This window comes from Alosa alosa, chromosome 4 (genome assembly GCF_017589495.1).
Source record: "Alosa alosa isolate M-15738 ecotype Scorff River chromosome 4, AALO_Geno_1.1, whole genome shotgun sequence".
NCBI lineage: Eukaryota > Metazoa > Chordata > Actinopteri > Clupeiformes > Clupeidae > Alosa > Alosa alosa.
The window spans coordinates 31,790,003-31,807,113 of NC_063192.1; the positions used below are offsets into that span (position 1 = coordinate 31,790,003).

The 17,111-nt window shown below is 40.7% G+C and overlaps 1 pseudogene; it reads right to left on the bottom strand.

Annotated features, from left to right (window-relative positions):
- Positions 1 to 97: 97 nt before the first annotated feature.
- Positions 98 to 16,937, bottom strand: LOC125293444 (annotated as a pseudogene).
- Between the last annotated feature and the right edge of the window lie 174 nt (positions 16,938 to 17,111).

Sequence of the window (17,111 nt, forward strand, 5' to 3'; positions counted from 1 at the left end):
GTCCAGACATTGATTTCTTTTAAGTAAAACAAATCCTCAATCATGTATAATGGGCTTTAAAAAGAACAGGTGTGGGTGGAGAGGTTATGCAACAGCATGACAACCAATACACGTTTATTCAGCAACTTGACAACTTTTCATGTGGGCCATATCTAGATGGAGATGGGTGTTTCTCACAGAATCTTCTCCTCTGAATCTAGTGACCCACAGGTAGTCTAGCCCTCCTACTGCCCTGCATAGTTCAACAAGGAAGGCTCTGATGAGGGTCTGCGTTTCACCAAACCACAGCTATGCACTGTTGACACAGGCTGATCATACTAAATAAAGAGAGACTCGGTGAAAAGGAACCTTTGCCATTTCATTCATTAGCGCCGAAACTGTCCAGATACAGCAGGACTGCCACAGTTCACCATCATTTCAATTTTTTAATTCAAATTGGAATGAAATTGGAAATTCATCTTTTTCATTATTGTCATTATTGAATTAAGTAATATTTCACCTTAGCCTAAATTCATCCTAAACTCTGAGGGGGTTTTATTATGTTCAAGTAGTCAACAGGGAAAGTAGTTGGCCCACATTTTGTTTTTCATTGAAACCTGACATACATAGAAACCTAAGAAATGTAATTTATTGGGATGGTTTGGTTTAATCTTCATCCACAATAATCCACAATAAATATTTTTGACAATACCATAAATAGTCAAGAAACATGCATGGAATGAAATTCAAAAGAAAGCTGTGACTTCATGTAACTGCCTTAAAACCCTTAGAAAACTGACACATAAGGCACTAATTCCAGTCCGTAAAAGAGGCAGCCATTTTGTTAAATTCTCCTGTCACAGACAGTGTCAATGTCTTCACACTAGAGAGATATGCCCCATGACAATTGTCCTGACATTTTCCCTTCTTAAGTTTCATTTTGGGGCATCACAATCAGTAAAAAAGCACAAAACATTCACAAAGAAGTAAACATACTGACATTGGTTGGAAAATGTACCTATCCTCATCTTAACTTCAAGTAAGTTGGTGTGGTGTAGTTGAAAAGCAAGAAGTCCATCCTATAGAGGTTGAAGAGCTTCTTCTGATAGAAAGGACTAATATTCCGAAAGAACTGGGCAGCCATGTCACCTGTGGTGCGGGTAGTCTTCCCCGAGGTGGGGAAGCGGACCTCAGAGTCCACGCCAGCCAGTTTGAGCACATAGCGGGAGTCCTGAGCTAGGGTCTCATATTTTCCCACTACGTCGTAGTGGATGAGGCAAGGGTGGCAGAGCGAGTGCACCCGCTCCCAGTGTTCATTAAAGGGCTCCTCTCTCTGTGTTTGTGGGTCCACCAGGTAGTAGACAAACTCCTCGAAGGAGACGTCGTCCCCGCGCTCCAAAGACCTGGGCTTCGGTTGGGCCTGTGACGGCGAATGATCTTCGTGCCGTAGCGTTTGTGGAAGGCCGTGTTGTAGCTACGCGTGAACTTGTTGCGGTAGGCCGACACCAATCGCTCGAAGGGCTCGCGCACAAAGATGAACTTCAGGTAGCTGCGCAGGCGGCGGTTGATCTCGGCTGCGGAGTACTCCGACAGCGTGCGCAGGTTGCCTGGCACGTGCGCCTCGTTGGCCGGGATGGCCAGCGGCTCGTGGTAGCGCCCCTTCCCTGTCAGGACCATGAGCACGCGTTTCCAGTTGGTGCAGGCCACCTTGGGCACGTAGCAGTAGAGCAGGCCGTGCTCGTCGTCCACCACCAGGTGACGCAGGTCCTCGGGGGTCAGCACGCCGCCTCTTGTGGGTGTGCGAGCGGCAGACCTCCTCCAGGAGCTCTCGGCGGCCCAGAAGGGACGCCTGCACAGCAGACTGCTCCAGCTGCGGACAGCATGGGCAGGACAGGGGAAAGGACACACAGGAGTCAGACAATACACCATGCCATTGTTCCTTATCACCCGGAGAGAAGAAATACTCTTTTCTGATTGGCTGGTGGGGTGGCTTTTAATTCTGAATAATGGGACACCTATGAAGTAGATCTGGTAAAAAAAAGTTTAATCGCCGTTCCATATCAATGCTTATGAATGGAAACTATAACAACGATATTAGGACGACGGTTGAGCCTGGAGGTAGGCTTCGCAACAATGGAATCAACTGTAAGCAAGCTAACTGTCCATTCTATCACTGTTATAGGGCCAACGAAAGTTGTACAACAAGCTGAACTAGTGAGCGTCTTTTTAAACGGAACCGCGTGTTTCCTTTGCTTTACAGTGGCAACCAGGTGATAAGCGGGATAACGGCCTTCGAGGTGTGTCCAGTTATACGGAATTAATGGGCTCGGGCGGAGGCAACTCCTCTTCGCTGCGTGTTGGGAGTTCTTTGCCCCTCGCCCATTAATTCCGTATAACAGGACACCTCGGCGGCCGCTATCCCTTACATAATTAACCCCTATCAGCCCTTCCAATTATAAAGGACAATGAGCATTAAAATCCTCAAAATAGGTTTTTACACTAGATCTACAAACTAAGGCTGATATGACTAATGTGCCTGGACCCTTTTCCTGGTATTTGTGTCTTTGTCTTTTTTCATGCCACCATTTTTTAAGGGTTAGTGAATGTTACCAGCATTATTCCAGAAATATTATGTTGTGTATTTCTGTATGTATTTATCCAAACTGTATCTCGTACCTTTAAAATGATAATGCTTTATCAAATGTATGAGATATATTATACTGTCTTAATTATATTATTCATTAATATAATGCTGTTTAATATTAGAGAATAACTGATCTCATCATGGCAGTTTGCAATGTTCTGTAAGGTCATAAGCTTTTCATGAGATGACATACGGTGAAAAATGCATAAAATACATCACATTTTCACTGATCGATTTCATGAAAATTCTACAGGAACTTTCATATGAGAACTATTTGGTGGGCTCTACTTTTGACAAGCTCAGTCACATGATGCTTGGCTTTTGCTTTTTTCCCCCTCAACATTAGATCACTCAATAGCCCGAATTCCTGGGGCATACCAGGTGGTGTTGGAAGGGGGGTTTTCTTAGTAATTTCAGTTTTCCCCTCTGCTGCCCCCCGCCACAACCATGGCATACCCCACGGACCAGTCTGTGAACCAGACTGAACCCAGACATACTTTGAAAATGCTACATTTCACGGGGCACTCTCCGTATTTCATTAATATTTATAAGCGGGTGGTTCTAAGAATGGCCAAATGTGCACCTCTAAGACGTTTGGTTTAAGGCATGTAAAATTCTGTGCTGTAATGAGTCACTGTTGTGAATGACTGTTAGTTATGTTACCTGATCATTGTCGTATAATGTATGCAGCGGATTTCTCCGGGACTTCCCTGTGACGTTTCTCCTCGCCCCACCAAGTGCAATCACTGTGAGCAGACAAATGCATACACACCAAATAAGAAACATACACAGGAATGATTGATCAGAAGCATGCATAAGTAAACAAAGCATGCAGCACTGTTCACACCAATTCTCTCTTTCCTTCATGTGTGTCAGTATTTCAGTGGCAGCATTATTTGCTCTTATTTAAGATAAACAATCCATCTCTAAGCTCAGTGCACAATGCATTTTTAGCTGAACTACAATTCTTCATGTTTTTATTGTAGAGGAAAATACATCCTCCCTCTATGGGAGCCTATACCCTTTCTATATAGGCTTGCAAGTCGGATGGCATAGCTATTAACTCATTAAAGACTAGTGTATTTTGCATTACCGTTTAATGTGAAACATATGGAGGTGAGAACGGTCCGTAATATTCCACCAATTACTGACTTTCTTGACTCTGTCACCTTAGTGATGAGCCATAAAATCCCTCCCTCAGATTTACATTCTCTATAGGAACACTTTGTTCCTTTCAGCAGTCCAAGTACTCTCCCCTCCACTCCCCTCCCGCCCTCAACCCCTCCAGGCCAGATGCATGCCTGCGCTGGGGCCCTGCTGAGGAGCACATGAGTGGCCTGGCACGTGTACCAACAGTGGGAGGGAAGGCACTTCACCGAAAATAGACAACAGACAGTGACAGAGATGGTGACAAAGGTGACAAGGTGGCTGGTGGAGACGCCTCGCAGAGCAGAGGGTCCATGACGAGGTCAGCGAGGCAAGCAGAGAGAGACACGACAGAAAAAAGGGGGTGGGAGGAGGAATGCACTCACTGCCCCCATGTAGATATATGAGGGGGAGGACCTGGAGCTGTATAGCTAAGACTTGCAGCTGTTTATATTTCACCACATCATACAGAGTTCACTAACACGGAGATGCAAGTTGACTTTATAGCTAACCTGGCAACTGACAAATACAACCTGGCAACTGACAAATACTCATCTCCCCAGTCAGAGGAACCTGGCAACTGACAAATACAACCTGGCAACTGACAAACACACATCTCCCCAGTCAGAGGAACCTGGCAACTGACAAATACAACCTGGCAACTGACAAACACATATCTCCCCAGTCAGAGGAACCTGGGAACTGACAAATACAACCTGGCAACTGACAAACACACATCTCCCCAATCAGAGGAACCTGGGAACTGACAAATACAACCTGGCAACTGACAAACACACATCTCCCCAGTCAGAGGAACCTGGCAACTGACAAATACAACCTGGCAACTGACAAATACACATACTGGCCCTGGAACATGGCAACTTTGGGAACTGACAAATTCCCTGAAAGCCTGTTTTGGTGAAGTCTTCCATTTTTCTTCAGTGGGTAGTTTGCTTATATGCTAATTGTGAGCTGCTTCTATGTTGACACAAATTTTAAAAATCCTGTTCACATATTCAGCAAGAGAGAGGAACAGAACATAGATTATAGAATACTACTTCTTGACAGCTAACCATAATTCCTTCTGTTGTACGAGACACTGTTTCTCTAGACTGTGAAACTTTTTTCTTAATCTTAAATGTTCATATTATAACCTACTGTCAGTGCTTTCAGATTAATAATCTAGGGTACAGGATTCATGCTGCAGAAAAAGCAAGTTTTGCAAAGGTCTATGGGACCTGAAATGCTTTGCTGGAGACTACAGGAATTCCCACACTCAGAATCCATGCAGTGATGATCTGATGTGAGACGACTGAATGTAAGCCATGTCTCATGGGCAGGAAAACGGTGTGTACTGTAAATAATGCATTGGAAGTAACTATAAGAGGTTCAGTAGAATTCTTTAATAAACAACCTTAACATCCACTTGGCATACCATTGTGGGTTTAAATTCCAGTTATCTGTCATACACAAATGCTATCCATAACTATACAGTATCTCCATGTGAATACTAAATAAAAGCTGGTGCAGATTTGATTATGTAATCAATATGATATAATAACTTTAGGGCAGATCCGTGCTGACAGTAGACAGCAGTGAGACTGGCATTTTAACTTGTGTGGTGCCTGGTAGACAATGTCTAAATTATAACTTAGATAGATAGATAGATAGATAGATAGATAGATAGATAGATACTTTATTGATCCCCAAGGGGAAATTCAAAAAAAGCAAAACTTAAGTCTAGCATGTAAACTGAACTGTGACTGGGGGTATGTAAGCCTTTCAGACTCTCAGGGATTGCAGACAAGCATGCAGTGAAGTTTACATGTCTTAACATGAATAGCATTAGGTTGGTGGAAAATGATTAACATCAGCATTATTTGCAGGGAATCACCCTGCCCTGCCCTGCCCTCATTAACACAGTGCCAAAAGGGCCAAATGGTCAGCTTTGTCCAGAGATTGACAAAAACACAGTTCAAAAGTATACTTTAGACCTCTGATCTTGACAAATGTTTACAGAACCATCATGTGTGTTTATCTATTCTTGAATTTCCCCTGGGGATCAATAAAGTATATATCTATCTATCTATCTATCTATCTATCTATCTATCTATCTATCTATCTACAGTATCTACAACTGAATGCTGAGGAAGGTGAGGCCCAATGCCAAAAGGGCTATCAGTTGTGGATTTGAGCGAGCAATGCTATGGTTATCAACATTCATGAACCAGATGATTCACAAGGACCATGTTGACCTATAGTTTCCTCTAGAATCAAGAATACCTGTACTTTTGTGAACAGCAAAAAAAAAAAAAAAACGCCAACAACTAATAACAGTTATGCATGTTTGAGTGCAACACAGTATGCATACTCATAGGGTTGCAAAATTTCGGGAATTTTCAAAGTTGGAAACTTTCCATGGGAATTACGGAAATTAACGGGAATAAACTGGGAATTTTTAATATGGCAAGTTAGTCTATAACAAGGAACTTAAATGTAGTGGACAAAACCCCATCTTGCAGCATAATATTAGTTAAAACAACCTGATTTAATGCAATTTCAGTCAAATTTCTATCCTCCACATACGTCAATCCCATGCACACAGCAATTAGCATAGGCTACTATAAAGGAAACCTATGATGCGTTCATGTGCATGGGGAAAATAAATTCCCAGTGAAAACGTCATCTCATGTGGGAATAACTGGTGGGAAACTGGGGGAAGTTTGCAAACAGAGTTGCCCAGTTAAGGGCTTGTCGTCACTTTTGTCTTCATTCAAATGGGTGTACGCCATTTTGCATAAACTGTAATTGGACTGTAATTGTAACTGTAATTGTAACTGGACGATTAATCTGTCTGATTAAGCTTGACAATTTATATTTAATTTACATAATCTATAAGTTGTGTCATTATATTTTTATTTGTTTTACCATTTTCTGGGATTCTAACTGAACAAACTGATTGTCAGTCAATGTTCCAACCAATTAGATTTTGTTGTTGAGTGGCGTGGTGTATCTTGGGCAGTTCAGTGGTTTCAGTGTTGCTAGCTTATGTTTCACCATGTTTTCAGTTTTCAAACCTGCCTCTGTCTGCTTGCACTCAATTTTTCTTACAACAAGAGTTACTCGGAAAATCACATGTGCTCAGTACATGCTAAAAGAGGAAACAATAGTTTATCTTTCAATCTGATGACATTACAAGGAAGTGAAGACAAGACACCAAGAGCTTACAGTACTCAAATATAAAACAGTCAAATTCAAAATAGTTTCAATACTTAAGAGAGTTGGTTTTGTTTCCCTGGTGCTTTGTTTATAACTTTTACTACTAGAGCAATATCATCCATAATATTTAGCATTTTGCAATGTCCTTACCAACTCAAAGAGAGTACTTTTCTTACTTTCTTAAAGTCATAGCACCTTTAACACCTGTAAAGACATTGAGACCTTTTGTGATCACAAGATCTGAAGTATTACCAAGAGATTTGAAGTTGGCCACTGTACATACAATGGAAGGCTGGAAGTATCGAGCTCAGTTCATCTAGTTGTTTGGCAGTGTTGTAATGTAACGGATTACAAATACTTCGTTACTGTACTTAAAGGTGCCATGTGTAAGAATTGAGGTAAAAATATCCAAATAGCTACACGCATCAAAAGAATGAGAAGAAATAAGGATAATGATGTCATTAAAAAATGACAAGGTATAGTGAGATATCAACCTGAATTAGCATGCTAAATTACTAGCCACAGCCCGACAGGTGTCATAATACCAGTTTTGGCCATGGGAGGCAGTATGCGGGCAACATAACCGCCAGCCAAACTGCAATACACGTGTCTCGGTTGTTACTCTAGGGTAGACCAACTCACTTTCTGGAGGTATACTGCCCCCATCTTTTATGGAATGTGGAGTATGAATTGATTTTTTGGCAGACATTACACATGGCACCTTTAAGTAGAAATTTCACGTATCTGTACTTTACTTCGCTATTTAAATGTATGTCAACTTTCACTTTTACTCCACTACATTTCCTAGATAAAATGTATACTTTTACTCCATTATATTTCCACTAAGCATCTTCGTCACTCGTTACTAAAACATAAAATTAGAAGAAATGTGTGCGACTGCAATAAGGAGGTTTGGCTTAATCACTGCTCCTAGATTGCATTACGCACGCGCTCGCTTTTCTATTTCAGCGCTTGTTTGTTGCTAAAGGATGAGGACGCACAACTGAAACCGCCATGGAAGCACGAGCACCTACTGGAGGACCTCCGTTATCATAGACGACCACCCCGACGATAGTGGTGAACTCGGTGAACAGGGTAGCGGTGAAGATAACGTCATACACCCGTGGCCATATTTGCAAGAAATGTTTCTGTACATTGGCAGCTTTCTGTGAAGCTAAACACTCCGCTACCTGCCTCAGCGGCCTGTTAAAAGCTATTTAGCATCGCAGGACTTGTCTTCAGTCCGAGAAGAGTAAGACTGAATCAGGCCTGGGGTGGGTAATCGGGAGAATTCCCGGTGGGCCGCTTCACTTTTGGGCCGGTCGAGGAAAAAAATATTGACATTTGTCACGTTAGTCTATCTTTCAAAGTAGGACACGTTCCGCATTCTGTGCATGGCACAAATGCAATGTCTGCATGTGTTGTAGCCTACGTGAGGGAGTTCTCCCCTCCCAAAAAGAGTTGGTTGGGTCCATATAGCCCGTCTTTTCCAAAATGTTTTCTCAGATACGGATAGCCGAGCCGGCCCTACAGTAGACATAAGCGTCAGGAAGGATGGATGGTAGAAAGAGGCCAGGAGAGACTGAGCAGCAGATCAACAAGTCGACCACTGAAAATGATGAGCCCGAAATTAGTGATGAGGAGGCCATGACTACAGGGACAAGTAGAGAGGATAAATTAAAGTTATTTAATGTAAGAAAGAGCAATTACCCTACATGATAAACCTATGCCTTGTTTGCTCAGAAGAGTACCAGAACAACCAGTTTTACCAGAGACTTTCTAATGAGGAGATACAGCACTCAAAAAATCCTCCATAGTAATGCATGGGGTTAGTCAGTTGTCTACAAATATCCAACCCTTCAAAACCTGACATGTGAATAGATTGAGCCAATAATGTGGTGTGCTGTGAAGACATCGTTGCCAATCATCTGTTGTGATCTCGCTGCTGGAGCAAGATTGGTGTCCTGAAAAAGGACTTTCTGCCGTCCCGATAAGTGCCCAAAAGTTTGCTGCAGCCAGCAGGTAAGGCCTGAATGTTCATGCTGCCCAGTGTTCATGCTCCCAGTGTAGCTGCAGCAACTCGAGCTAGGAAAAACCGATTGTTTCAGTTTTGTTCATAACGTCAGTACTTCGGTGGCGTTAAGAAATGGAGATATGACGCAGGTCCTCCCTCTGTCAGCTCGTCGCAGTATAACTGCAGGGGCTGGGTGGAACTGTGGCCATTAATGGGTGCCCAGGTTGGCAATCAGTCAGGCAATCAACCAGGCAATCAGTTATTCGTAGATATTATACTTATCATTAATAGAATAATTACAACTCCTCTCCTGAAACCCTCCCTCTCTATGTTTCCAGCTTCTCTCCTCCTGGCCCAACAGCAAACCAGCCTTATACATATGCGCACACACACACACACACATACATCCTCACATACTCACTCCCCTCACCCCCCATCCCCACCCCCATCCCAACACCACCTCATTCACACTCTTAGAGCTACCATCCGCACCCCCATCCCCCTCTTTTCATTCCGGTCATCAATTTCATCCCTGATAATCATATCTGTAATCATCCTGACGAAATCATCCTTAGCCTTTCTGTTATTAATGTTATGTTGTGTTATGTTTGTGGAAGCCAAGTCAATGTGATGTCTTGTTAAGTTACAGTATGTGTTTATGTAATGTACGCCTGTTTGTCGATGTAGTATTCATGTGCATGTCGTAGTGTTGCATTTTCTGTAATGTCAATGATGTTTGCAAATAAAAAAAAAAAAAAAAAAAAAAAAAAGTTGAAACCCATTTACCATGTGGGAATGAGTTTTATATTATATAAAAACAATGCATGACTGTATGCATCCGATAAATGTATTTTATGGAGTACAGAACGGTTGATTAAAACACAGAATAATAAGAGTGACTCCTGGCTCCTGCAATGATAAGTCACATTTAACTGTCATTAAATATATTTTTTACATTCATTTCCTGAGTGTTCATGAATATGCCATTACTACAATACCTGTGTACATTTAATAAAATATCCGTAAAAGTCAAAAAAAAAAAAAAAAAAAAAAAAAAAAAGAAAAGAAATGGAGATATGTGAAAAATCACCGGAGTTCTCCTTTAAGTTTGAGCAGTAGTTGATTTTTAAAGTTAGTTGCACTCATCCTTGCGTCGCTTTGCAGTGAACAGTAATCCAGCACAACTGAAAAGCCCCTCACAGGCAGCTGAGGCAGGCAGGCAAATGTTGAGTTGCAGAGAGTTTTTTTTTATATTTGGAAACGAGCAGAAGGTTCAGCAGATTAAAGGGTGTCGAACTGGGGGGGAGAGTGGGAAGTATAGGGCCCCAATGGAGGAGAGGGCCCTTGAAAAGTGGAATACGGGGGGTACAACATTTTCACCAGGCATTAGTAATAACTCAGGTAATCCACACATAAAAAATCCAAACAACTCCATAAGTAGAGTCATGTGTAATAAAGTGGAATAACACAGGGAAAAAGTATTAAACAAGCTAAGAAAAAGCACTAGGCAAGGAAAGGGAAGGAACGAGCTGGAATCTGTAAGTAGTTAGAGAAGTTATCCTTTCTATCTGTGCAAATTAAAATAAGCTTGGTTAGTATATTGATGGGCTATAAAAAGGTTTTTCATTACCATGGTGTCACACAAGAAACATTTCATGATGGATAAAAGCAAACAGCTCTCCCAAGATCTTTGCAACCTTATTGTTGCAAAACATATCAATGAAACTGGTTACAGATGCATTTCAAAACTTCAGAATCTTCAGTACGCAGCATGGGAGCCATTATCTGCAAGTGGAAGAAACATGCCATGCAGGATCTCCTCACAATATTTCTGACCAGGGAGTCAGAAGGATAGTCAATTCCAAGAGCCAAGGTCCACTCGGACAAAAAGCTCCAGAAAGACTTGAAGGCAGCCAATTCAATTAAATTCAATTAAACAGTTCTGGAAGTAACTAAAGATCAGGATTCACAAGAGGGACCCCTGGAATCTGTTTAGAACAATGGGCCAAAATCACACCTGATACTGTGACAAATACGTTTTGTCATACAAGAAATGTCTTGAAGCTGTCTTTACAAAGGCTTTTTCCACAAAGTATTGAAGAAATTTCAGTAGGCACGTTCAATACTTTTTTCCTGTCATTCCACTTTAATACACATAACTCTTATGTTTGGATTTTTTATATGTGTGTTAATATAATGTGTGGTGAAAATTTCGAATGGACTCACTGGAAGTTTAAGCTAATTACTGAATATATATATATATCACTTATATATAACACTTACAACAAGTCTTACTGATCCTAGCACTCACCAGCCGTCTTAAACTGACAAGTAACTGTTAAAAACAGCACTCACTGATGCACTTATTCTTACTGTACTCTAATGTTTTTAAATTGTCCTAAAATTGTTGAGAATTGCTCTAAAACTTAAACTGTTTACCATGTTGTTAGTCGCTTTGGCTAAAAAAGCGTCAGCCAAATATAATGTAATATAATATATATATATATATATATATATATATATATATATATATGTCCACCATATATTTATTTTACCTGAATATTGTAACTTCCAAATTAAATGTCAAAATGAATGTCAGACGAAATTTAAAGTTTGACTGACTGGATTTTGTAGCCTATACAAAACATAGTGAAAACTGTCTAAGGTCGCTCTCACTCTCCCTTGCTAAAGAGCTAAATGGTTTAGTCCGCCTGCACGATTCATAAGGTAGGCTAGTCTATAGTCTATCTTTTGTTTATTTAGTTGAGCATCGCTAGTAGTGGAGCGCTAATTGTTGTGCTGCTGGTGCAATGTCTTTCTCCAAGAAAGCCAAGTCAGGTTACTAAAAAGAGACATCAAAATGAGGGGAAACAACTGCTAATAAACTTCTTTCCAAAGAAAGGTGAGCACAAACGTCAAAACACGAAATCCCATGGTGTTTGCTTGAATATCTCCGCTATCATTACAGTAGTGCTAAAACGAACTGAGACAACCCATTGAAATAGCGGAAAATACACTTTCATAGGTTAGGCTATGTAATCTGATGCATCTCGTGATCCAGCTCCATCTCCATCACTTTCAGAAAGACTGCATGGCGCCAGCTTGATTCATGTCCTGTTGTAGGCTACATGCTGATCATTATCACTAGGCTAGTGGTTTAGGCCGCAATTTCTTTTCTCTCCTTTCTGTTTTTGTTAGTCTTAACTTTTTTTTTTTTACTCAAGTAAAGGATGGGATTTTTTATGTAGCGAAGTACAATACTTCACTCAAAATGTAATCAAGTAAAATTTAAAATACCGATTTTATAAACTACTTAAAAAAATACAAAATACACAGAAAAACTACTCAATACAGTAACGTGAGTAGGCCTAAATGTATTTCGTTACTTTCCACCTCTGATAAAAACTACAGGATAGTAAGAGCTGAAATGTTGCTTCATTTATCCAATTTCCACCACTATGGAAAACGTGGGCCGGTCTTGGGCCTGAAACTCCCGGGCACTGAATTCTGGCAACTTTGAAAACCAGCTTCTTTTGAAGATGAACAGACACCTTTTCAGTTTCAACTAATGACTGGCATATTAGTAGCTGCTGGACATAGGTGGCCTGTGTGTGAGAGTAAGATGGTGACCTAGGTAAGCCCTAGAAATGCTCATACCACATGACCAAAATGTTCTCCCTACCAGCAGGTAATTTTTTTTTTTAAAGAAATAAGTTATTTATTTTTCATTTTTACCTGAAGTTCATACAAAAGTGAAATTTCTGTTTCTGTTTTTTTCTTTGAAAGAAGATATGGGAACCCTGAATATGCTTTATGCTTTACTATAAGAAAGCCAAAATAAAGTTCTCAATAAAAGTTCAAAATAAAACCGCTTGCTTTTTACTTTTACTTCAAATACTTAAGTACATTAAATATCAGAAAATTACTTTTGATACTTAAGTACAGTATATATCAGATACTTTAAGACTTTTACTTAAGTAATATTCTAAAAGGGAACTTTCACTTCTACCAAAGTCTTTTTCTAGTACGATACTTGTACTTTTACTCAAGTATTGCTTTCTAGTACTTTATACAACACTGTTGTTTGGTATGTTATAACTGTTTTCTGAATGATCTACAGTACGAGTTGAGATGTACTATAAGATAAGACAAGATAAGTATCATCCGTACAAATGACCAACATCAGTTCGCCTAGCTCACTGAACTTAAGCAAAGTGTTTTGGAGGCCTATAAAAAATATATATAAGAACACCTGATTCAATGAGGGTAGTAACATTGCTTGTTTGATGTTTCAAACCATGTTTCAGTTAAAACAAGAAAAACAATCAAGCAATCAAGCAAAAAACAATCATATTCATACCAGCTTGTTTCCAGAACAGATATCAGTACCATCCTCTATACATACTGTAGCAATCAATGTCTGGTATCTTACTGCTGCTATAGCACTCACTGACCAGTGTGGTCTGAGCTAAAAGACTAGGCTGCTGCTGGTAGCGTTGAGGCGTTGAAGGCAAAGGGACAGGAGGGTACAGGTAACCTGTGCTTTTTGTATGAGGGCTTTTTGGGTAGGTAGCTCTCAGCAGCAGAGCCAGGAGCAGGTGGTTTGGGTGCTAGAGCCTTGGGTTTGGGTCTCGGGCTAAACAAAGACAGCCTGCCCATTGAGAGTATAGCCTCTCAATACTTATAGGGAACTTCAGATGATGGGGTGGGAATGGTGACAAAGAGGGGGTGGGGCATACCTCAGCATAGATATTTGAGCATTCCCTCTCAGTTTCAGCTTTTTGGGGTATTTGATTGGGTTCTACAGAGTTTTTGTTGTTTTCAGCTTGCTCACTCTGTAGCACTGTTCCGTGCTTATCAGAGGGAAAGGTTGTTGGGTGATTGAGGGGAAAAAGACAGCTGTTGCTTAAAACATTTTTCCTACCCAGATTCTGTCCTATTTGGTCTGAAATACGGGCTGTGATTTCAAAATAGGTTGAAATCGTCAATTAAATGCATCCCCGTTGAAAGAGGAAATAATACATAGCCTACCCTTAGGTGACTTCACAAACTGGGAACTTTCCAAGGATTAGGAAGAAACGTCTCTAAACATTCAGCCCACGTATGTGAGTAGCAATGAGTGGCCCAGAGAGTTCAATTAGTATTCACAATGAGCACAGCCTTTCGGAGTCAACTGAGGCAAAGCGGCCGGAACAAAGGAAGCCTGCTGGAACCCTGCACAGGCTTCCTGCCACTGACGACAGCTTCAGAGATGTCAGAGGGACCCCAAATCAACAGCTCAATGCCACTCAAAATCATCAACATATGCATGGAACCTGTCTCCACCATACTGCTTTTATGATGCACAAGGTCATAATTACGGCTATGATTTTTTAGCACATACATTTTTTAGTCATACAACGATTTTTGTACAACCCAGAAGAAAGGAAAATATTCAAAATAATATCTCTTCTTTGTGTAGCCCATAGCTCCTGGGCAGAAATTAGCTAAATTTAAGGTCAATATAAGATTTTGAGCATTGTTATGAATTTCTCCATCTCAACTCCTAAGATATAGCTTTCCTCTTGTCTCAGTCAAGGCCAATTGAAGTCCAACTTCTCTCATGGCACTGATCTTTACTTGTCAAAACATGCCCTTACTTATCTTTGCATCTCTTGAGATCAGGCTTGTGCAAAATTTCAGAATTGAATTGAAACTGGCTCTTAAATTCCAATTCAATTCTTGAATTTCACTTGCATTTCAAATGCGGTAGCAAACAGTTAGCAGAATTGCAATTCGAATTGTGCACAACCCTGCTTGAGATAACGGCAAGATGCAAGAAAATGAGAAAAAGGGGAAATAACAGAGCAGAGAGTGCTTTGACTCAAAGGGTGACTCAAAAAATATCTGCGTCAATAGACATGTTTTGGTGTTTTTGAATTCTCAATTTCATCGCAAGGCAGGGGCCTGGATGTTAGAGGGTTCTGAGAGTGCAGTATCCTGGCTGACCCTAAGAAAGCTCTTTTGTGAAGGCAGATCTCATTGCTCCTGAGATCTGTTGTAACCATGCACCCAGCCAGTGGGTTATGGTCCTAATCACTACAATTATGCCTTTATAATTATATACTAAGAATATTATGGCTACATTGTGTTCACTCTTCCTGGGGAAAGTAAATGGTGGAAGAGACACAATAGCACTAGGTGGCTGCTTCCTAATGGGTACGCAAAGACCATCAACATGAGTGTGATTACCGGTATATTCGTTGAAGTCATTTCTGCACATGTGCTCAAATTGCAAATGAGGGGGAAACAGTTGAGGAAGTTTTGTGGTTTCATGGGTAAGCAGCAGAAGTCATGTGAAAGAAAGGGGAAGAGAAAGAAAGAAAGCTATAGCAAGGACATTGACATTACGTTGGTTAAACCATGCAACTGTAAATCTTTCTGATATTCCATTGTGGTTCAAAATGTAGTGCCCCTTTCAAGGAGTCCGTCAAGAATGTACCGTCCCATATGGAATCAGTTTTTAAGGGCAGGGGTTGAAGCAGTGAAGGGCCCATCAGGGTGAGTTGCTTACACCAGTGACTTTTCATAAACCAAAATGATTAAACCTTAATAAACACTATTTAATCATAGCACATGTAATGCAGAGTATAAGAGTATACTTTTAAAATACATTCTTAGTAGTTTTGTTTGTGTTTTATTGTCCTAAACCCACTATGCGTTCCATAAAAAACATCTCTCCAACATGCCCACACAGGAAAGTTTACACCTTGTGATATGATCTCAGCAGAAAGTACACCAATGCTATTAATTATTGAAACTGCACAATGACAAACATGACAGTATGCAAATGTAGACTGTAACACTGTGTGTCACTTCTCACTATCATTTCTCATTAGCACAAAGACAATCGCATTTTTTAAACCTATGTTGTCTTGGTCTGGCCTCAGTATAGTAGCCTACATTTAGGCCTACCCCACATGTTTCACCGATCCTAGTCTACTATGAATTAGGACTGTTTTTTATAAAAGCTGTTCATGGCAGCTGGACTAGTTGGATCCTATCCTGACAAATGTGCAAACTGTATTCCTAACATAGGCCTAAGCCTACTGGGGGAAAAAATCATAAATGAAGCTGACTGAAATAGCCTAGGCTACTAAACTAGGCTTAAGTGGTTCACACACTATGCTTGCTCTCAATGAGGAGTTTGCATTTTCATGGGGGTTTCAACATCTCCCAAGCTCAGTGTGGCCACTTAAAGCTCAGCAGTGCCAGAGTTCAACTTTCAGACAGCTGATCACACTAGCTATGAGTTCCTATTTGATGTTCATGGGCTTATTGCTATATTCAGATTAAACTATCAAAGACAAAGACTTACCCGATCTAGAACTGTTCTGGAAATACAATATAATAAAGAAAAAGGAACCAAGGCACATTGCCAGAATAAGTCGTGCCACTTTGGTTTTTCTCATCCTTATTCTCCGAACGGAATGAGCCCCGCCGTCGTCCGACAGTGGCTCATGCGAGGCAATCAGTCCGATGCTGACTCACGGACGACGCAATCTCCATGTAAAAAAGTAGCTTCTTGGTGATTCCAACTAAACTTTTCATCAATAAAGCAAACCTATTCAAGGCTATAAGTCATAATTGCACAAATGTTAAGATGTATCCAATGCATTCTCGATGAATAGGCTATTACCCCCACTGAGAAGGCGGAATTGTTACTACAGCAGACTAACTGAAATGAATGTTGACAGTTAAATATTGCTAAAGGTTGCCGTCTCTCGAGTATAGCCTATCGTTCTCGTTGATAATGGTCTTCCGCTGTCAAAATGTGTTACTTCCCCAAAACATGGAGGGCACAGTTTCAAAGTTTCAACCATGACGTCAGTCCCCGCTAGTCACAGCCACTGCACTATCATGCAACGCGTAACCCGAGCCATGGGCTTTCCCTAGAGTAGGCTAGGTTGTCATGACGCCATCAACACTCAAATTTCCAATGACAGTTTCCTACATAATTCATACCAAAGATTCTAGAGCCTAGCCTAATCATGTGTAATATGGTCAAGAACACATATAACCAAAGGCAATTAAATGCTGCTATTCCCTGAAAATAGCGGAAACATAATT